At 48.4% G+C, this 22,949-nt stretch overlaps 1 protein-coding gene across 21 annotated transcripts in view; it reads right to left on the bottom strand.

Moving 5' to 3' along the window:
• Positions 1–22,380, bottom strand: part of Zfp532 (zinc finger protein 532) — a 107,575-nt gene extending 85,195 nt beyond the window's left edge. For 17 of the 21 annotated variants that reach the window (XR_015642269.1, XR_015642270.1, XR_015642271.1 and 14 more), the window contains exon 1: positions 20,170–20,279. The gene's annotated coding sequence lies outside the window, so the exon portion shown is untranslated. 21 annotated transcript variants of the gene reach the window in all.
• Between the last annotated feature and the right edge of the window lie 569 nt (positions 22,381–22,949).

Below are 22,949 nucleotides of genomic sequence, written 5' to 3'. Positions count from 1 at the left end.
CTGCAAGACCTGGCCACGGGGCTTCCCGGTGGCTCAACGGGCAAAAGCCCTTGCCAAGCATGACCACCTCAGTTCAATCACTAAGACCTATACAGTACAATGAGAAAACTGTCTCCTGCAGATTGTCCTCTGACCTCCATACACATGCAGTTTTTGGCATGTGTGGACCTACACACATACGTACAAATAATAAATACTATAACCTTAAAACCAACTTTTTTTTTTTTTTTGGTCTTTTTTTCGGAGCTGGGGACCGAACCCAGGGCCTTGTGCTTCCTAGGCAAGCGCTCTACCACTGAGCTAAATCCCCAGCCCCTAAAACCAACTTTTAAAGAGCCAGGAATAAACTAGGTTCATCAACAGGGTAACTGCCCTTAGGCAGAAGAATGAGTGGCAAATGCTTGGATGAGCATGGGTGCTGGAGTTAGGTAGGTACAGGCACCTGATCCAGAGGCGGTCTGCCTTTCTTACACGCCGGCTTCACCTCTAGAGCTCCGCGTCATGGGGAATGGTACACGTCAACATGAATGTTGAGGCTAAATGCTCCGCGAAGTGTCTGGTTGGGGTCCACTCTCCTGGCAGCCAAGGTGAGTCTATCTACCTCTACCTCGCCAACCTCACAGCTTTCAAGTCAGACGCATAAGCCATGGAGCATGTCTGTCCAGCATGCTTGGGAAAGACAAGACAAACTGGGTATGCAGGACAGCATCCTCCATACACTGAAGCAAGGGAAGGCAGCGCTCGGTAAGAATAGCTACTTTCACATAATTTTTAACAATCAGAAATTAGCAGCAGTGAGCCTAGAGTTCACTGAAGACTCTTCCACACGGAGTATATTGATTTCATTTTGCCTTTGCTTTGTAACTCCTAAAAGGCACAGACAATTAGCCGCCCCCTAATGAGCCATCCTGTGGCTTCACCCTGACTCTGCTTACAGAAAATATTCTGTGGAGGCCGTGTGCTAACAGTTAATTTAGTTGATTTCTTCTAAAATATTACATTTTCAACATTTATATCAGAGCAGAACCCTGAAAACTCCTTAACAGAAAGACACAAAAGTCCCATTCTTCCTATTGTCTGACAGCAGAAAGGCAGAGCAGTCAGAGGCAATTATAAGGCAAGCTCTGACCCAACCGGAGGCTTTGAAGAAGGCCTTCCCAGCCAGCTTCAAAGAAAGCTATTTGCATGTTATTTCTACTTCCCACCTGCCCCAGGGGAACCCAAGGATAAAGCTTCACAGAGCTTAGCCTCAGTCACTTCCTCAGGAAGTGGTACAACCACAGCCGCTCCCCCAGACTGGTCTCTAACACCACAGCCAAGAGGCCTGGTAACCAGAGCTCCAATCCTGACCAGGCCTGGCTGAGCTGACAGCTGTAGGAGGTTGGCAAGGTTGACCCTGGGTCACAGCCCAGGTGGAGGATGGCAGGTCCTCCACACAGCAGTTCCCCTTCCCTTCAGACCACACCCACAAGCTCATTAGTGGCAGGGTCAGCACCTCGCTGCTATCTTTTCCTTTTCTGCTCCATTCCAAAATAGAACTGTACTGACTTGCTGTGAGACAAAGGCTCTTGAACAGACAAGCAACAGTGAAGAAACAGTGCCCAAAAATACCTAGCCAGTGTTTTCCTATAGAAAACAGTGAATTTAAAGGGCAAGAGTACCCTCAGGTTAACACCTCACAGGGAATGAATGGTCAGCAAGAAAACAACTGCAGAATGAAGGGTTTACAGCTTGGGGGACAGGTGTGTGTCTGTGCTGGGGACAGCTCAGCAGCAGTGCTTCCGCTGGTCTTCCAGAAGAAAGGAGCGGCAGTGGCATCTACAGCTGCATCTGAAGTCAGCTACCAGTCAGAAGGTAAAGAATCACAAGTTTGAGGCCAGTCTGGGCTATTGAGTGAGCCCAAGGTCAACCTATACAACTTAATGAAACTCCTGTCTCAAAAATTAAGCAGAGAGCAAGTGAGAACGCTCTAGAAATACAGATATGTGTCAGAATCTTTTTCTTATGATCCTACTGCACACCTGGTCCTGGGTTTGATCCCCAGTAGCTGGGGGCACCCCATTCAGGAGTTACAGAGCAATAACGTATTAATATTAAACGACAACATGGACGCAGAGTAGAGTTCCCGGGTTCCTCACTAGCAACTACTGTGAATAAGATACGTAGCCCAGCTATGGGTACCAGTAACTGTGCTCTCCCAAGGCTCTTCCTTCAGCCTGCCTGCAGGAACTACCTACCTTACCTGAAAGACCACATCTGCACCTACCTGGCAGAAGACTAGTAAAAAGTACACAGGGCAGGACTTGCCCAGACTCAGAGTTCATTAGCTAATTAAAGAAAATCCTCAGGTAAAGAGATTACAATGGGGCGGGTTCTGTCCTGGCAGCTTCTAGAACCAATAAATTCTTAAAACCCAGGAAGGAAAATAAATGTTCTTTACTTAGTTACGCCCAGAGAAAAACGGGCAGCAAGGACTGTATTTAATACATCAGGAAACCAAGTCACTGACTGTGTGGTACGAGGGCAGTGTTTAAAAACATCAGGCTGGGTTTGGAGAGATGGCTCAGTGGTTAAGAGCACTGACTGCTCTTCCAGAGGTCCTGAGTTCAATTCCCAATAACCACATGGTGGCTCACAACCATCTGTAATGGGGTCTGATGCCCTCTTCTGGTGCGTCTGAAGACAGCGACAGTGTACTCATATATAATAAATAAATCTTTAAAAAAAAAAAAAAAATCAGGCTGAAGAACTCTATACAGAAATACTTGAACAAAGTATGTTACTTGTAACATAGGAAAACACTAAAAATTATGTAAATTTCCATCAGTAAAACAATTAGAGAAATAAAAACATAAGAAGCTATGGTAAAATACAAGTAGCACTGATGGTTGTTTCCTCATCCCTTCCCCTGCTTTCGTTCTTTCCGAGATAGGGTCCACTTTGTAGCTCTGGATGTCCTGGAATTCACCATGTGAACTCCGCAGGCGGGCCTGCCTCTGCCTCCCAAGTGCTAGCATTAAATCGGAGCCACCACGCCCTGCAACCTTTAGTATCTTAACCACTGTATTTCAAAGGTATTGAGGAATGAACCAGTCACGTGCTTCATCTTAACCACTTTTAGTGTTCTGAGACGTGATCTAAGTAGTTCTGGCTAGCCTGGTACTCTCTCTAGGTAAACCAGGATGACCTCAAACTCGAAGACTGGCCTGTCTCTGCTGGGATTAAAGGCATGCAGTGCCACACCCAGCCCCACCTGAGCCACTTTAAGCATATAGGGCAAAGTGCTAAATTCCTTCACATTCCTTATTAAAAAAATCAGCTTGCTGTGGCAGCTCTCAGACGCTCAGGCAGGAGAATTGCCATGAGCTCAAGACCCAGATTCAAAACAGAACAGAAAGCTCATTTGTATAAAAGTAATTTTACACTTCCAAATTCTCTTACAGTGTAAAAGGAAGCAGATGGGGCTTTCAACTTCCTACAATCACGGCCTTCTGCAGAGCGTACTCTGTATAGGCTGTCTCCACTGATAGACCACATTCTTTTGTTTCTCCCTGGGTTTGAGAACACTGAAAGGATCTGGGCTAGACCTGTTTCCATGAACAAGTCTGGAAAATTCATTAAGACTGTGTGTGCACGGGTGTACTTCGTTTGGGGAGGGGGATTTATGGGGGTGGGGGCCATTCGTGTAAGAGGTCTGTATCTAGTGTCTTCCTCAATCAATCAATCAATCAATCAAACAATCACTCTCCACCTTGTTTTTTGAGACACACTCTCTCACTTAACCAGAGCTCACTAATTCAACTAGATTGGCAGACCTCTGTGCCCAGGCATCCTTCCTGGCTTCCTCCCTGCACTGGGCCACTACAGTGCCTGGTGTTTATTTTCTAATGTGGACGATGGGCATCTGAACTCAGGTCCTTCTGTTCAACAACTAAGCCATCTCTTAACCTGGAACTTTCAGCAATCTTCCTGCTTCACCTTCCCAAGTGCTTGTCACCAGGTCCGTCCAGATCTCTTCAAGTGGGTTATTCAAATGGATCCACACTGAACGTAGTAAAACTTTTCCTATGTGTCTTCATGCTTAGATATGAACTGCCTTTGAGTTAATAAAACCTTCTCTTCTTTTATGGTTTTTTAAGACAGGGTTTCTCTGTATAATAGCCCTGGTTGTCCTGGACTTGATTTATAGACCAGGCTGGCCTTGAACTCAAGAGATCAGTCTGTCTCTGCTTCCTGAGTGCTGGGAGTAAAGGTGTGCATCACCATGCCTAGCTTCAAATAAAATCTATTTAGTGCATTCCAGCATTTCCTAACTAAGTAAAAAGTAACCAACAGCACATCCCAAGTCAGGAGGGAGCACAGCCCTGGCCAGGAGGGAGCACAGCCCTGGTCTTCGGGAAGCATACCCAGACTCCAGGTGCATTTTTCTAGTGTCTATAAATGTCATGCTTTTTAGTGGCTTCTCCACAATTCTACTTTGAGGTAAAATATAGATTTCCTAAATTAGAAGTGATATTTTGGGTACAGAAATGAGAGCTTCAAAGTAACTCCCTTATCACCTGAGCAGCCCAGACTTTCCAAATTTCTACATCTAAGTCCCAAGTCCTGCTAGGAAGCCTCTGCTCCTCAGATACTCCAGGCTGTCACATTGCTATTCCTTCTCATCTGCTTTCCAACTTCATTCTTAATTCTTACATTTAAAATATTAAAACATTTTTGAGATTTCCAACATTAAAAATATGAGTGACGGGGCCAATGAGACAAATCGCAGGTAAAGGTACTTGCCATCACCAACCTGGGTTCAGGCCCATTCCCCATTAACTGTCCTTTAGTCTCCACATGTACATAAAGACAATGTAATTTAAATTTTTGTTATTATTAAATATGGGAGAAACCTAGGGCTGAAGAGATAACTCAGTGGTTAAGAGCACACGCTGCTCTTGCAGAGGGCTGGGGTTCAGTTCCCAGCACCCAGAGAGCAGCTCATAACAACCTGTAAATTCCACTTCCTGGGGATCCAAGGCCCACTTCCACGAGCTCCTGCATGCACATAGCACATATACATCTACTCAAGCAAGCAAGTGTGCGCGAGCGCTCGAGCACACGCGCGCGCGCACACACATACACACACGTACATATGCACACATAAGATAAACACATTACACACACACATATTACATGTACCAACACATACACATAGGAGAGGCCTGGTGTGGTAACGGTACACACCTGTAACGACAGCAGTAATGAAGCAAGAGGAGCTGAACTCCAGGCCAGTTGGGTTACAAGCAAACCCTGTCTGTGTGTGGGAGAACACTGCCGTCGGTGTGTCAGCAGCCGATGAGCTGCTGTGAATAGTCCTTCTCTGCCACCTCCATGTCTGTTCTCTGCTTACTTCAGGGAGTGGGGGGCACATGTTGGGTTTGGGATGCTCTCAGTAGTATGTACAGAAGAGAGCACTATATTTTGTAATTTAAAGAGAAAATGGCTTTATCGCATAGTCGTCCAGTAAGAACTGCCTCATAGTTAGGCACTGGAGCTGGTTTCTGATGATGAGAACCATTTTGTAACATTTTGGGTGGTCTTTCATCCACTTCTCCCTCCTGGAAGTGATGGTGTTGCCATCACCAACCTGGGTTCAACGAAGGGGAGACAGATAAAACCCTCTGTATTAATCAGAAGCAAGCCATTTTCTTCGTCAACTTTGTCACAGACAGCCATCAGCTTAGAACAATGACCATGCTACCATATGCTACTGGTTGCTCAAACTCTCCCCTCAACAGAGGAAGAACAAGATCTAGCATCAAGGAATTAATTAGCAGAGGGGCTAGAGACGGCTCAGTGGTAAAGAGTACAGGCTGTTCTTCCAGAGGACCCAGGCTCAATTCCCAGCAGCCACATGGCAGTCAGTTCGAGTTCTGATACCTTTTTCTGGCCTCTATAGACACTGCATGCGTGTGATGTACACACATTTATGCAGGCCAAACACCCATGCACATCAAAACAAACACTTTTTAAAGTATGCAGGAGAATGTTGGGTTAAACACACAGCCTCCTCCCTCCCTCTCCTCTCCCCCACCTCTCTGAGTGAGTCTATGACCCTATGATTTTCCACCATAGTACCCAGCCAGGGTAAGAATCAGACCCACAGGAGTTCCTAGGCTTAAGCAACTTTGCAGAAACCAGAAGTGAGGCTTAAACACTGATTCTCTCTGGGAGCTGCTTTTGGGAACAAGAGTACATTCTGGACTTAGACTGAGATGAAGTGCTGCCTACCCATTTCTCTAACAATTTCATGCTACCCCCCCCAGGCACACCTGGACCACAGGAACAAATAAGTGACCACATCTTCAAATACTAAAGCATTATGGGGCTGGAGAGATGGCTCAGTGGTTAAGAATGCAGAGGACCCAAGTTCAATTCCTGTACCCATGTAAGATGGCTCACGACCACTGGAAACTCCAGCTGCAGGGACCCACCCGGTGCTTCTGGCCGCTAAGGGCACCTGCACTCACTCGCACAGACAAATGCACATAATTAAAGACAATAAGACAAATCCTGGGCTGGAGAGATGGCAGTTAAGAGCACTGACATGTTCCTGAAAGGATTTTGCCCACAGGCCAATGCCACAGAAATGATTATTTAAACCCCATGTGAGCCTGGAGATGGTGATATACTCCTTTAATCCAGCATGCAAGGTAGAGGGAGGCAGATATTTCTCAGTTCAAGACCAGCCGGGTTTACTCAGGGAGTTTAGACTAGCTAGGACTGTCACTTGACTGGCTCTCTTAAGCCAAAAACAGGACATCTGTGCCGTAAGGGTGTGCGTGGTAAAGGGGAACAGGTGAGAGACGCTAACAGCAGACCAGTGTTAGATCGCAGTGCCAAGGGTCAAACCCAGGGCCTTGCACAGGCTTTGCAGATACTGTACCACTGAGCTACACCCCCTCTGAGCTACACCCCAGACTCGTTACACCATCCTTTAAGATTTCACTTCTGAAGCCAGACACAGTGATGCATGCCCATGATCCAAGCACCTGAGATGCTGAGGCAGGAGGATCGCTGTAAGTTCAAGGCTGGCCTTGGCTACACTGCAAGACCGTGTCTCAAGAAAAAAAAAAATCTACAAATGTAAAAAACAGATATGAATATCATCTTTCAAGCGTTATTATCTGTTTGGAGGCTTAGGAGTTGAATTTAGAGGCAGTGGAATTAAATGATCAAAGTATATTATGAAATTCTCAAAATTAGTAAAAAGTTTATTCTCACTTTAAAAAGAGTTATTGTGTAGGTTGACTAGACCAAGTGAGTGGGTTTTGGAGAGACGGCTCAGCAAGTAAGAGCTCTGGCTGCTTCTGCAGAAGCCTCAGGCTCAGCTCCCAGCTCCAACATGGCAGTTTACTGCCACTGGAACTCTAGTTCCGAGGAATCTGACTCTCCTCTGGCCTGTGTCTGAGTACCCACAGTGCACTTACATGCAGGCAAACAGCCATACTCATAAAAGAAATCTAAATCTAAACAACAGCAACAAAAGAAACCAAGTAAGCACTCGCTACAGTACCTTAAACACAGCCCTTTCTAAATGTGAGTTACTGCAATATCAAAGCAAGTTCAGTGGCCAGGCTGGGGGACCCAAAACTAGGCAGAAGGATCAGGAGTTCAAGGCTAGTCAGAGCTACATAGTAAGACCCTCACTGGAAAACAAATAAAAACAAAAGGTCAGTGTTGGGATTCTAACAGAGAGAGTCCTAGAACAAACCAAGCCACGATGGTGACGCTCCCAACAAACACCAAGGCGAATGCCACCAGAATTCCCAGCATCCACACAAGGTGACAAAGATTGTTCTTAAGCCTCCTTAACAAACAGACATGGTGGCAAAGTCTTCTAAGAAGTAAAAGACAATTTCTCCTACCCTCAATGACCTGAAACGGGAGCAGTATTGCCAAAACCACTGCAGTTCAAATTGGAACTCGGCTGGAGCCAAGGACATCCTAAGGCTTAGGATTGGAGGAACACGTCTGATTCCGACCTGTCTCCATAAAACCACGACAGTCCAACCGCTGTCATGTCAAGTGCCGAACTACCATCAGACATGACTTTACCAGACACTGTTAGTGCCTGTGAGGACTCCAGAATATGCACACACAAATGACGATAAAGAAGGCCTGCAGGAGGAGGCTGGAGAGATGGCTCAGCAGTTAAGAGCACCGACTACTCTTCCAGAGGTCCTGAGTTCAATTCCCAGCAACCACATGGTGGCTCACAACCATCTGTAATGGGATCTGATGCCCTCTTCTGGTGTGTCAGAAGACAGCTACAGTGTACTCATATAGAATAAATAAATCTTTGAAAAAAAAAAAAAAAAAAAGGCCTGCAGGGTGTGGTGATGTGGTATAACCCTTTGACCTCAGCACATGAGACGCAGAGGCGGATAGGTATCTGAGTTCAAGGCCAGTCTACACAGTCTACAAAGTGAGTTCCAGGACAGCCAGAAGAAACCTTGTCCCAAAAACCAAATAGTGCAAGGGGCCTTTAAAATATACACCAGTGTCCCTGTGCGAGACCCTAAACATAAGTTTAAAAAAAATTCTTCCAGTGAGTCACACAAATCCCCCTGCCTCCCGATTCAAGCGAGGCACTAGCTGCATGACCCATGCATCCTGCATTTGTGCAGCAATATCACAAGTCTCACACTTCTTACCTAGTGTTGTTATTATCATTATTGTTGTTATTATTATTTGTTTACTGGGTATGTGGGGGGCACATATGAAGGAAGAACAGCTTGTGGGTGTCAGTCCCATCCTTCCACCATTTGTGTCCCAGGGATTGAACTCAAAGTCAGTTTGGTGACAAACGCCTTTACCCTCTGTGCCGTCTCACCTGCCCTATTGGACTCCTGAGCTGAGGAAGAGATAACAGACTCCTTTGGGTTGGGTTTCTGTAAGTAGTTGTGGTTTGGGGGTTTGTTTTGGGACAGTCTCACACTCTAACCCTGCACGGCATAGACGGCCTGGGAGCTCTCCATAGTCCAAGCTGGCCTCAAACTCCGGACATTCTCCCTCCCTCACCCTTTGGACTTCTGTGGTTACAGGCATGGAGCCATCGCACCCAGCTTAAATTAATATAGACTCACGTTCCAAAGGAAAGAGCTCGGGCGCCTCAGCTCCTGAACTGAGGTCAGAAGTTTAACTACCATCAGAACGGTCTGGTGCCAATGCACTCTCACCCATGAAGCTGCTGAACCTCCATTCCTTAGGCAACAGGAGTAAAACACCCACACTTCAGAGTTGCTGAGAGCTGTTGCCTAACAACTCGGAGATCAAGTGTCCCCAACTGGTTTTCTTAGCTGCATCTTCCCAGCATGACGAAGTTACCTCAGTCGGTGTTTCATCACTGCTTAGCAAGCCCTTTCTCTCAGACAGACAGCCATGCTCAGTGACTGCATACACATTCTCTTCTGAAAGGCATACTGCATCTCCATGTCTTCTCTGTGGATCACCCTTCCTTGTCAAACTCCACCCTCACCTTCTTCAAGATTCCAGCCAAGCTTATCTTTTGCAGAACACTTTCTTCCTTTGCATCCTTCATTTTAGAACCCAAAAGAGGAACTCAGAAGAGTTTAACGGGCTGGAGAGATGGCTCAGTGGTTAAGAGCACTGACTGCTCCCAGCAATCACATGGTGACTCACAACCATCTGTAATGGGATCTGATGCCCTCTTCTGGTGTGTCTGAACAGCTAAAGTGTACTTACATATAATAAATATTTTTTTTAAAAAAAAGTTTTACAAATTAAAAAGAAATGTGATTTTTGTCACAGAGAAGTTTGGGGGGTTGTTTGTTTTGAGACAGTCTCACTGTCACCTTGCCTGACTTGAGGCTGTGTCTTTATCAAGTGACCTCTAGGGCACACAAACAGCAAATTAATCAGGTCCTTCAGTGCTTTCCCTGAAAGCCTACGAGAAACTGTTATTGCTCCCTGTTCACATGACCCACTTCCACCACACCAGTGTCCTCCGTTAGTATCCACGTGGAGGCTGCAGGTCCCTCCTAAGAGCCTCACTCACACACGTACGTGTCCAGCTTCTGACACCAGAGCCTCTCCTAGTAGCACTCATTCCTCAGCCCAGTCCCTCCATCTTGCATTGTGCTGTAATCATCCTTACTACATCCCCACATTCCTGCTCATTTCCTGGCACTGTGACCCTCTCTCTGCCGGGCCCTCTGATGCCCTCTGTGGGCTGACTTCTGGTTGCTGGCTCCGAGTTCACCCTGATTCTTGGCATACTCCAAGCCAGGCTTAATTTATTCCAGCTACATTCTAAACTCGTCTGCAGCTCCTGACACTCACAATACTTCTCCTTTCTCCAGGGCCGCCCAGCCTTGTCCCCATTCCAGCAAACCACAGTCCAGTCCCATTGCAGCAATCTGTGACTCCGTAGCAGCCCTACTACCCGCCAGCCCACAAGAGACTCCCACAATGCAAGGAGCAAGATTATGAGCTAAACTGCCAGATGACAAGTTCAGCCAACAAACTGATAAATCGCTGTCACTGTTCCAGGTTCACATTTCATAGAACGGTGGCCAACGTGATACAAACTCCACTCTGATCTGTGTGTTAAGGCAGGCTTCTGTGGAAACAGCGTGAACTACCTCCTCTGACACAACTGTATTACCATTAGAGTCCATCAGTGCACCAGAGTAAGAAACCCACCAGTCCAATCTCTCACAGCTCGGTTTCCTGGCTGGCTGGGACTCCACTGTGACCCAGGAAAGCTGGCCCCATAACGCACTGCTGGCAGACTTAACCACATGCTAGAAAAGGAGTGTCAGCCATCTTCCAAAGCCACTGTGAGGTGGTTCTCTTATAATTTACTCTTACAAGTCATCAGTCACTCCAACTCCTTGTCAGGTATAGAGATAGAAATGGTGACTAATTGTAGAATCTGATTTTCTCTCACTCGATCCCAAACCACTGAGCCTCCTAAACTGGGAGGCACTGCCCATGTGCTGGCCTAAGGCCTGACAGCACTTATAACATCATCTGCCTTATGAGAATACAGGAGCTAAAGGATTAAGGGGGCTGGAAGTGGAGGTTCACAGCTGTACTGTCTGCATGCAGGAGGATGAGGCAGGATGCATGATTGATCATGAAGGCACACCGACAGAAGAGGCTGAGGGTGCAGCTTAGTTCCTGTAGTGGACGCCAGGAAGGCAGCACAAGGGTTCAGTCAAGCAGTTCAAACAATGTAACAAGATCCTCGTGATCTGTATATCAGAGTGAGACGTGACTGCAGACGACTAGACGGGCACTCGCTCGGCCCTGGGTGACGGACACAGAACAGCACAAGCAAGGAGAGATCTGGCTGAGGAGGAAGGAGGGGATGTTGAGGTTATGACAACTTGACCCTGGTTCAAATCTACCACCCATCACTTGGGAATGATACATGAAATCTTTCTTGGTTTGGTTTTCTTCTAAGACAGGGTCTCACTGTGTACTCTGTTCTAGGATTTAATGAGTAGACCAGGCCAGCCTCAAATTCACCGACATCCATTTGCCTCCCAAGTCTTGGGATTAAGGGCATGCATATGTCATCACGGACGGCAGGAATGGCCGCTGAGTCTTCACAGGCCTGTGAGTGCACCTTCCAGGATATTACTCTAAGGCGAAGCACACACCTCGGAAGTTACCACAGCAGTGCTTTCTTTCCTGGAGCCCATACTGAGGCGTAGCTGTGCAAACCCTGGGGCCAAGAGACGAATGAGGAACACCTAGGAGAGAACAGCTGGCTCTGTCTAGAAAAGGGCAGGCTTCCCTAACATGGGGACACTGATCCAGTCATTGCACTTACTGTTCTCCAACCAAAGGACCACTAAATAGACACAAATGGTGAAGGGCACCAGGAGTTACACCACTAAAACGAGTTTTGATAGATGTCCTCCCAACATTCCAGAGCATCCTGCCCAATAGAAACATGAAAACCATATGCAGTTTCAAATTTCCTATGAGTCATATTTGTGAGAGGAAAAAGGTCAGGGTGAGATGAACCTGAGCACAGGTCATGTTTGTATAATTGTGTGCCGACTGCTTGAGGGCATTTATCCACAGTGGTAAGCATTCACTCACTATACAACCAATGTAAAAAAGTAATGAGAAATTACTTCCCATCTCCTTTAAGTAGTCTAGGCTACTCTTGAACTCCACATGCACCAGAGGATGACCTTGTTCATACCTGAGTGTTGAGAGTTACAGGCAGACATTCGAAGCCCAATTTCCAGGAGCATCTTATATTTAAGGTTCATGTGCAGACATGAACATGTAGGTGCTATCATACAAACATGTACAGAGACCAATGGCCAGCGAAAGGCATTGTTAAGCTGCCATTTTTGTTAGAGACAGGGCCTCAGGGTGTAACCTTGGCTGGGCTAGAACTCAAGAGATCAGCCTGCCTCTCCCTCCCAAGCCTAAGACACCAGACCCAGCGAGACTGGCATTACTTTGCATACAAGCTTGGTTGTTTAAGCTCATCTGGACCAGAGTCAAGGAGGTAGCTGAGCTGTCCCATGAGTGAAGAGAGGGGAGACACAAGGTTTAACTCGAACAAAAATGAAGGTTTCTATTCCTACGTTCCAACCACCTTTAACCAGATAGAAGGCAGCTGGGACTGAAACCCCAGACACGAGTAGAGGATACATATTCTTTGGATTTTATGGTCAAAATTAACTGTGTACTTGCAAATGAGGGAAGAGCACAGAAACACAAGACTGCAAAACCCAGTACAAAGCAAAGTCATTTTCCTCAAACGGAAGCCAGGGAACCTGAATAAAAGCTCAGTCTGGGGAAGGCCTCACTGCATGCACTCTGCTGTCATGGGCACGACCACACTCAGGACAAGTCCTGAAGAGTGGTTTGGAGTTAGTAACTAGTGCCAAGTCCTACAGCTGGTAAGAGCAGAACATAGGTCTGTATCACAGAGGACTATGCAAACAGGACACTGCAGAGACTGTGACAAGGGCATCTAAAAATCTCCCTATCCCCACTCCCCCACCCCCTCACCCCCACCTCACCACCCAGAGCTAAGCCAACATTAAGCATCACCATCCCAACTACCCTCCTGGCCCTACAATGTAAACCGTCAGGACTGTCAGCATCCAGTCCCCATGGGAGATTTAATTTGATTAACTCAGGTTTTCAGGTTCAACTGATACAAATTTCAAATGCAAGCAGAATTATAATACCACCAAAACATAAAAGTCCGGAATCCATCCAGAAAGTCATGGTGCAAGGACTCTCGGATGAGGGTCCAGATGTTGGATTCTGGATCCCCATCTGCTATATGAACTACCTGATATTCTATTTCTATGTGGATTAGTTGCCAAAAAAAAAAAAAAAAGTGGCAAAAATTATAAATTATATCTGAACTATATCCAGCCATGAATCCTTTTAAAGCAGTGGACTTTGATCGAATCTATGAAGCTTTTCAACACTCTTATCATAGGATTCACATCCCTACGACCTATTGCTTCAAACAAAAATCACAAAAAACAAAAAGTCTATTACTAGTCCCAAGAATCAGCCTCCAAAATGAATCTGCATCTCAGAAAAGCTGCTCGAACACCTGATTATCTATTAGGTCTCCAGGAGTGTTCCACCAGGAGGCTCTAACCATGTAAAGGCGTAATAAAGAACTTTAGGGGAAACCACGCAACGCTGGTGTGTGCAGCCAGACCATCCAGCAGGCAGCAGCCTTAGCGGGGAGACGCGTGACAGCTCAGAAAGCCACTCTGCATTGCTCTAAAGCTGCGTTTCTGCCTGCAGATGTCCACCAAAAAGAACTGGCTCTCCCCGCTTAGCATCCTGCCTGAAACTCGTGATTCCAAGAAGTCTTTCAGTTGTGCTTATTTATGGCTGGATTCTCGCATCTCACCTTCAACTCATTTTTCTCTCATTTTCAGAGCCATCTCTTTATTTCCTCTTGCTTCCATTTTGTGCTCAGGAGAACTTCTGTCCTTCCAATGTGCTATTTCTAGAGCCAGCTCTGATACAGAGAACACAACGCCCTCTGTGCTGAGCAGTCAGGACGACGCTCGTGCCATCTGGAAAGTCAGCCGGCCTTAGCAGACAGTCACCCAGCAGCCAGAGCATCCCACAGCATCTCTGGGGCGTGGCACCCACTGTGGAGACCACCCTTTGAGCCACAAGAGCCCTCCACGCGGCAGGAAGCATGTCTCACATTCTACCTCTACCACCACGCATGATCTGGGGGGCCTCCGCCCCACTGCCTCAGCAGTGCTCAGAAACCCTGAGGTCAAAACTCACCAGCTAAAAGCAGGCCGTGGTGCCACACTCCTTTAATCTGAGCATTAGGAAGCAGATGAGGGAAGATCTCTGCGAAACTGAATTCAGGACACCAGATGGGGCTCGCTGTGGGTACTGTTTTGTACCTTCTTAGGAAACCTTCTACCCTCTAACGGTTTTTCCTTTGTGGTGTTAGAGATAGACCCCTGGACCTCTTACGTGCCAGCCATCACTGAGCTACCTCCCAGCTCTCTGAAACATGCATTTTAAACTGTACAGACCCGCTTGTCTATTTTCCTATACAAGGGCATTATACTGCCCTTATCTTAGGGGACCCCCCCAAACTCTCTCTTCACACCTGCCTTCCTTTAATCGTTGCTCTGTGTTAATGACAAGTCTCCTTATCTGTGACTTCGTTTTCCAAGGTTACAGTTACAAAGGTCAACAACGATCTGAAAATATGAAAATTCCAGAGGATAAACAGTCTCCCTGTTTTAAATGGTCCTTTTTGGCATGTAGCGTGACAAGTGTTCTGCCTCGTTATGAGAAACTCTTAGAGATGAGTTGCTAATCTCTTATCACATCCACTCATGGTGCTTTCCTCTCCCTCTGCAGAGCATGTAAAGACAAAAACATCTCTATTCCTTCTTGCTTCCAGTATGCCCAGAACGGCCTTGTTTTCTCACAGGTTTGTATAAACAGGAAAGCCCACTACCACACAGGATGTTCGGTACATGCAACTGGCCTTAGAACGGGCCCCTCTACTGAGAACCGATGCTACCATCCGCCCAGTCCGACCTCCAGCCGAGTCAGCCACACCAAAGGAGCTAACGAGGCCGAGAGCCACGTCCCAGGCAACTGTGCCCAAACCTGAATTTAGCAAGTTAAAGCTCTTCAAAAACACTCTTTTCCTGTCTCTTCTCCCTTCCGACTTGGTCATCTTAAAACAGAAAGAAACAGTTGCTAAGAAAACCTATCCGTCCCACACAAGGCTTCAGCCTTCCTGCTCCATCACTCCCCACCTGCGGTCTGGCCTTGGTAACCACCCTCTGCTCCATTCCCACAAACAGTGGGGATAGAACAGCTTCACTGTAAGGCCTTAAGATTCTCTCCCTTCAATTGCTGCAGGGGGTTGGGGGGAGACCCCACTTCATCTCCCGCCCCCAGTCTCAAGAGCTTCCATTCCATTTCCAAGGTATTCCCACAAGCCTTTGGGGATGAAGACTACCTTTCTGCTAATACTAGTATCCAGAGTCACCAGGACTGTCCAGGAAGACCCTCATAGGTATTGCCTTTCTCTGCTTCATGGGCATCAATATGGCTACCACACTACCATAACCACATGCCCACCAGGCTCTCTCTGTACCTTCCTATCACTGCTCCAAAACCCACATGTTCTTCCTGAACCTTGGCCAGCCTCATACACTCAAGGACTTCCCAGGGTCAACTGCAAAGCCACCATTTCCGGGCTCCTCCCAGACAATAACAGTAGGTGGCCAGTCCCACTTCTATGAAAGCTCTGTGGGCTACTTCCTACTCTTTGCTCTCTGGTTTCCTTTTCCCTCAGCATTCCCAGAACCTTGAAAGATGCCTACTGCTCATTAAAAAAAAAAAAAAAAAAAAAAAAGGGGGTTAGGGATTTAGCTCAGTGGTAGAGCGCTTGCCTAGGAAGCGCAAGGCCCTGGGTTCGGTCCCCAGCTCCGAAAAAAAGAACAAAAAAAAAAGAAGAAGAAGAAGAAGAAGCCGCCTCTGGTACCTGACTGCAGCCTCCTCGCACCTGCATTTCTTGTCTATTTCTGGGCTCACCTCTCTCTGTACCACAAGTGCCTCTCCCTATTCTTCCTGCCCTAGAGACGGACTTTATCCTTAGCTGCCCCTTTCTCCTTCACCAACTCACTGTAACCAAACTGGAGAATGCAGCACTCAGGGTTAAAACCAGCCTCGGTTACACAATGAGTTCCAGGACAGTGTAGGCTACAGGAGGGAGACTGTCACAAAGGGGGGAAAAGAAGGACTTGTTTTCAAATCTCTCCATTCCACCACTCCTCCACCACCACGACAGTGCCCAAACACGGTGGCCACCTCCTTTCCAGGCTTGCAATGACTTCAAATGGTAGATAGTGACAGTATATACATATATAGCGACTATTTATAGACACCGAGATTTCAACAGAGACCTTCGGTGTATCATTTTCCAAAATTTCAATCCTATTATTGTGTGTCGTTTCACTGAACTGAAAACAAATGTTTCTGCCAAACTAGGCTTGAGATTAACAATAATTGCCGGAAGAAATAAAAGGCTGTTCTACCACTTGCAGTTTTTTTGTTTCCATTTTGGCTAATTCCGATTAGTTCAGGGTGGTAAAGCATGTCATCCCATTAGACTTCCTTTATCGAGATCATCTCTCCATGTCCTCTCGGGTACCACTTCTCCTTCTGGGAAGGCTTAACTGCAGCTGCCAAGGTCCAATCTCTTCTGCATGATACGGTGGTCTGAATCTGTTTCCTTGAAACCTCAAACCCATACAGATGAGCAAACAATGCCTAGTATTTACAAACAGCAAAAGAAAAATGCTGATGAGAAAATCTGCAGACATCTGAGGTGGGTTTTGTCCACTGTCACCAGAAACTGGACTGCTCTTCGAGCAGAGTGAGGGTGAACAAACTGTGGTATATCAGGACACTAGAATAGTACTCACCCATGAAAAGGACCAAGAATCAAAGATACACAACCAGTAAAGATGCTTCGGCCATCTTTATGGAAGACGCCATCGAGAAAACCCAAACAATTTAGCCAGAGAAGAATTGAATGGCCGTAGGACTGCGGCTGCCAGGGGCTTAGGTGGGAGAAGAGTTTGCCTCAAAGGGGCAGCAAGAAGTTCCAGCATGGTTTTTGCATGAATTATGTCAACTCATATGTGGCTCTACACACGTGTCAAAACCTAAGAAACGGTCCACCCTATGTCCCTGGCTGTAAATTAAACATTTAAAACCCTTTAACTATACCTCGAGACTAGTGATCATCTCTAAAGCATACTTAACACCAACATATGGACTTCTGGGCTGCTGTGTGTGAGGGCTGCTGTCTTAGTTCTACAGTCTAAGAAGTGAGGAAGAGATGGGGGGGGGGGGCTGAGGAAGGAGTTTCCCCCAATGTCCTTCAGCTCCGTTCTGCACCTTGGACCTTTTAAAGATTCCCAGGCAGGTAACTTCTGTAGCAGCATGGCTATACTCATGGCCTGGGCAAGGTTACTCGAAAGCCATGCAACATAGAGGCTGACAGAAAGATTTCAAAGAAAGGGCAACAGGGAACAAATCTTAACACTGAAACTCAACCTAGCAAGTGTAAGCAAAAAAACAAACAAACCCTTAAATGTGATCTTCCTCCTTCCAAGTCAGTCCTTAAAGATGAGCTGGGTGGGTGTGGTGGCACATGCCCGGAACCTTGGCACTCAGAGCCAGGTGGATGGCGTTTGAGGACATCTGGGCTGCATATCAAGTCCCTGACTCCAAGGTGGGTAGGGGTTTGAGAGAAAAGGTGGGACAGAAGGAAAGCGAGAGAGATTTAGAACACAGAATGAAGCCCCGAACCAGGTTAGACTGAGCTGTAAAAAGAAAGAAAGAGAGAAACCTAGGATTGAGTGTTCCTTAACATGGGATGCATGACTCAATTTCAGGCAAAGGATGAAAACAAGCAAGTGTTCACCACCCAGTTACACTTTCTTTCCAGTGTGCTCTCGCCAAACCCGCACATTCCTGCGGCAGACAGGGAAGGCCCGAAGGTCCTCCTCAGAGACTGCCTCAGGAAACAGCACGCAGGCGCCAGCTGTAGCCCCAGTATGGGAGCCACGGTGTTCCTTCCTGGCTCTTCCTGGAAGGAACATGCCCTTGCTTACTCTCCAGAACACTCTGTGTCTCTGAGTCTCTCCCTGGAGACAGAGGCCCGCTACCTTGTTACAGCCCAGCATGAGACCAACACCTGAGGCCAACTCCAATTCAAGATGAGCTCAGGATGACTGCCTGGGAGAACCAGCTCCCCAGCCTCCAACAGCATTTGCAGCTGGAAAGACTGTGGCCTAAATGTAAAACAAATGCTATTTTCAGGAGAGACTTCTTGTGGGGGGAGGGGAAAGAACAAAGGTAAAACCAACAAGAGTACATCAGACCAGAACATTCCACGACATGCAGTGCCTAAAAAGGGCTTTTGAAACACATTCTCGAGAAATGGCCAGTGCAAGAGGCTAGCTGTGAAAGTTAAGTAAAACCCCCTGCCCCTGGAAAGCCCGGAATGAAGGACTAAATGACAGACCGGCTTATTGTCTTAAGCTAATTAAGGCTTATCACATTAGCCATCTGAGTTTTCAGTTGGCACCAGAAACTCGGGGGGCCAACACACCATGCAGTACAGACTTGAATATGGTCGGCAAGCATTATTTCTACCACGGTCATCTGCAGAACCTCTAGCAGTCGAAAATGAGGTAGAACTGAAAACCAATTTTAGCAGTGTGATTTGCAAAGAGCCTTGTTCCAGCGTGGATGCTCTCTGCTAGTATATCCGTCTAGAGATCACATTTATCTCTATCAAATACTTTATAAAATATTCCGAGCTAACCGTGCACTCTAGTCTCCCCCACCTCCTTTTTTCCAGTGCTGGCACACAGGCAACTCTCTGCAGTCCAGTGGGGGGAAAGCCATCCCAACAATAAAACCCCTGCACACTCCACACCCTTTAGTGCACATAGACTGCCCACCAGCTGCCAGCCCACAACTTCACCAAGGCTCACACCCTCCGCATTTCTGAATAGACTATTCAGCTGAACCCGGAGAGGACACGATACGCACTTCAAAGGGAGAAAATGTATTTGCAATCAGGTCTCCCATGGGCTCCTCTTGACTGTGCTTTTACCAAACCAGCAGAAAGGCAGAACCAGCAGCTCTGTTGCTGAGATCATATTGGACCAGACTCTGGTGCGACTGGTTTCCTGTTTGGGGAAGTTGTAGCTCTTTTGCACAAGGAACCCCAAGGCAAAACGTTTAGTGTTCTGGAAGCTCTCTCTCACAGCCTTTGTTCTTCACTAATTTGCTGCCCTCCTCTGCTTTCTCCTCTCGGCTCCTTCCCAAGCTCTAGTTTACATTTTTTTCTTGTAACCAACCCAGTTCTGACTGCAGTAAAGCATTAGACATTTTCCACCACCCACTAACAGTCAAGCTGTAAGCGAACAGTCATTCTTGCACAGATGAAATCAGAGACCAGGGTTTCTCCCAGTCCTTCGTTAGTATCCCACACTAAAATGTATACCACGAATAATCCAATGGTGAACACTCTGTCGACAGCCCCCGAAATCAATAAAAGACATTCCACCACTTGCCTGAGAAACCTTTGAGGTCAACACGGGGAGCAAGGGAAAGAGAGGTGAAGGATGAGCAAAAGAAGACTCTACCTCCAGGCTCCTCTCAGCCCAAAAAGCTGGCTGGCCTGCTTCGATTTGGTGAAGCCCTTCCTTTTCTTACAACTGTGATCAAAACACAAAATGTGGACTGCGTCTACGCAAAAAAACAGTGCATTCCCCACAAGGCCCAGCCGCCTCCCACCCTCTAAGCATGCCTTTCCAGGCCTGACTCTTCCAAATCACCCAGGCACATGCGATTTAATGAAGGCATTCAGATCTCTGCCTCGATAGCAACACCATCAAAAAAGAAAAAAGAAAAAAAAAAGTCACTGGAATCCCATGAAACGTGGATAAGAGGAAAGGTATTTGGTCTCCACTCTGAACCCCACTCATCTCCAGGGTACCAATCCACGGTCGGCCTGTGTCAGAATGGATGTGCAAATTAATATTTAAATTCATGCTAAAAACAGCATTATCTCACCTTGTGAACCTTGACCTTTTGAAAAGACTTTGGACCAGTGCTCAGTTACTGTCACACGGTTGCATTCTCTGCAAATAGGAAAGGGTTAAAAGCAGCCCCAGTCAACAGGCCTACGAGGAAAAAAAAAAAGAGACAGCATGGATGGCTGACAGCATCCCTGGAATGCATTTATGCTCATTTCCTAGAACAATATTGTTACCTTTTGGCCTTCATAATAGTCCCAAGTATCCCCAACACCCTTTAGTAGCTTCTAAAAGGAAAGCACAAAACAGAACAGAGCCTGCAAGAGAGAGAGAGAGAGAGAGAGAGAAAGAGAGAGAGAGAGAGAGAGAGAGAGAGAAAAGGCATGCAAAGTAGCATTCTCCAGAAGCAAACTACCATTACAAATCCATCAGTTCATTCTGGTTTTGTTTCCATAAAAACAGAGAGGAGAGAGAGAGAGAGAGAGAGAGAGAGAGAGAGAGAGAGAGAGAGAGAGAGAGAGAGACTGTACAAACCAAGTGTCCCCACCCTAATAAGGCACATACTTTTCTTCTTTAATAAGGGTCATAAATCTCAGCTCCTTGTCCATCCCTTAAGCAAAAGAAAAAAGGCAGGAAAAGCCCAAGAAATCTCAGAGCCTTCAAACGTGCACCTTTTCCCCCCCATCATCTCTAGACAGGCTCTTTTAGGGCTCCATTAGTCACGTACCAATGCTGTGTGGTGTCTAAGTGTGCGTTTACATACTGTGTTGGGATGGTAGCTTCCTGCAAGCTCCTCTGCTTTTGGCTGCCATGAAGGGAGGAAGCTGCTATCCCACTGTGGTAGCTCAGTGACTGCATTGTGTTCAGGAGCTGATCTGCCTCAAACCAGTTTCAGCCGGTTCTGGTCACCCTACATAAAAAAGCTATGGCAACCCTCGCTGAGTTGCCAACAAGTCCCTGAGAATCAGCACAGGATGGGAGCTTGCTGGGGATTTGCCTCTCCCTTTTAGGGCTTCCTGAGGAGGGAAAGGTCATTGTGTGTGCCCCCTCCACACAAGCACAGGACCCTGGAAATGCTCACCTCACGAGCCCCCCACAGCCCCTCAGGGCTCATCCCCCTCCCCTCCACCCCGAAGCCCACCGCAGACACTGTTTCCCCCTCCTTCTCTTTCCCCCACTTACCTCCCACAACCTGGCTCAGATCTTTGTGTACGTGTGTGTCAGTGTGTGTTCCCTGTGTTGGGCTGACAAAGAGCCCCCAAGAAAGCAATCTATGTGTGTCTCCTCACACAGGATGCGTCGGCTGCAGGAGCCGGCCTGGCCTCCTAGCAGAGTGGTGCTGGCTTGTTGACCAGGCTCCTCTCTGCCTGTCACCCCCACCCCACCCAGCCCCCTCCTCCCTTCCGTCCTTCTCTCTCTCCCAGCCCTGTCACCACCACCACCACCACCAGCAGCCCCCCCAGTCTCCTCCTCCTCCAACCTTCTCTTCTTTCAAGCACCTGGGGGGAAAGGTCCAAATCCCTGGGTAGCACACTGGGTGTACTGGGGCGCTAGGGGACAAGTCAAGGGGCAGTAGGGAAGAGGGGGCACCCAGGCCTTGGGAAAATCATCTGTGCACAACCAGCTCTGGAGGGGGAGGCGAGCCCGCGTTCACGTGGCCCCCTCTGGAGCTGGTGGGGCCTAGCAACACCAGCCCTGCCTCGGCCCCCCCTCAAGAAGCTGGCTGGGCGCGAAGGCCGGCTGTCCCCAAAGCCAGGGTGGGACAGGCCGCCGCACTCAGGCCAAGGGGCCTGAGCCTCGCGCTCGCCGTGACCCTCGGGGTGGCACGAGGGGCCCAATGCCCCCTCCCGCCCGCGCCCGCCCGCACCCTCGCGGCCCCCTGTCCCAGGCGCACACCCACCCCCTGGCCGGGCGGGCCTCCGTAGCGCTCAAGCCCGGGTGTCCGGGCCGTGGCTCGGGCGACCTCTGCTCCGCGCGCCGCCGGCGGCTGCTGCTGCTGCGCCCGCTGCAGTGCGAGCGGCGGCCGCTTCCATGCTACGGGCGTGTCGCGCCTCCCCGCCGCCGGGGTCTGTGTGCGAGAGCGGAGCCCGGCCTCGCCGCCCTAGGGCTCCTCGCTGCCGCGGCCTCGCGGTGCGCCCGGACGCCGGCCCCGCTCCGGGGCGCGGGCTCTAGGCCGCGCGGCGGCGGCTCGGCCCGGGCCACGCCGGGGCCTAGCGCTCGGGCCGCCCGGGCGGCGAGCGAACAAAAGGGAGCGCGGCGAGGGGGAGGGGGCGCCGTGGGGGAAGGGAGCCGGAGCCGGGCTGCGGAGCGCGAAGCCCGCGGCCGCGACGCCCCGCCGGCCCGGGTGGAAGGCTGAGGGCTCAGGGCCCGGCCCGGCCCGAAGGTGCTGGTGGCGGTGCTGGGGACGGGGCCGAGCGGGGGCTGGTTTGCTGTCTTTTCAAACGACACTTGAGACTCTCACCTAGTCCTTTTCCATGGCCCCAAGCCGCGACTTACTGGAGTGGAAGAAAGCAAGGCCTCGCCAAAGATGGTTGAAAAAAATGCCCGTGAGCCTCTCTACCCAGGATCTTGAAGCCAAGGTGGTGGTTGTGCTGTCCTCCTCGTAATGGTGGCAATAAGTAAGAAGAGAGCACGCTATCTTCAGATAAATTCAATCTGAGATTCTCCCAGGAGGTGGAAGAAAGGGCTCCCTTCTGTTAGTTAGTGGTTTGGAGCCCTTTTCGCCTTAAACTGAGCCACAAAAGAATGGAAGACACCCCTGGGGTGGGGAGAAAGCCCTGGTGTAAAAGACACACGTTTTGCTTTCAGAGAAAAAGC

The sequence above is a fragment of the Rattus norvegicus genome, chromosome 18 (genome assembly GCF_021556685.1).
Source record: "Rattus norvegicus strain SHRSP/BbbUtx chromosome 18, alternate assembly SHRSP_T2T, whole genome shotgun sequence".
In the NCBI taxonomy this organism is placed as follows: domain Eukaryota; kingdom Metazoa; phylum Chordata; class Mammalia; order Rodentia; family Muridae; genus Rattus; species Rattus norvegicus.
Note: the sequence above shows the minus strand (reverse complement) of the source record. Positions and strands in the feature narration are given on the sequence as shown.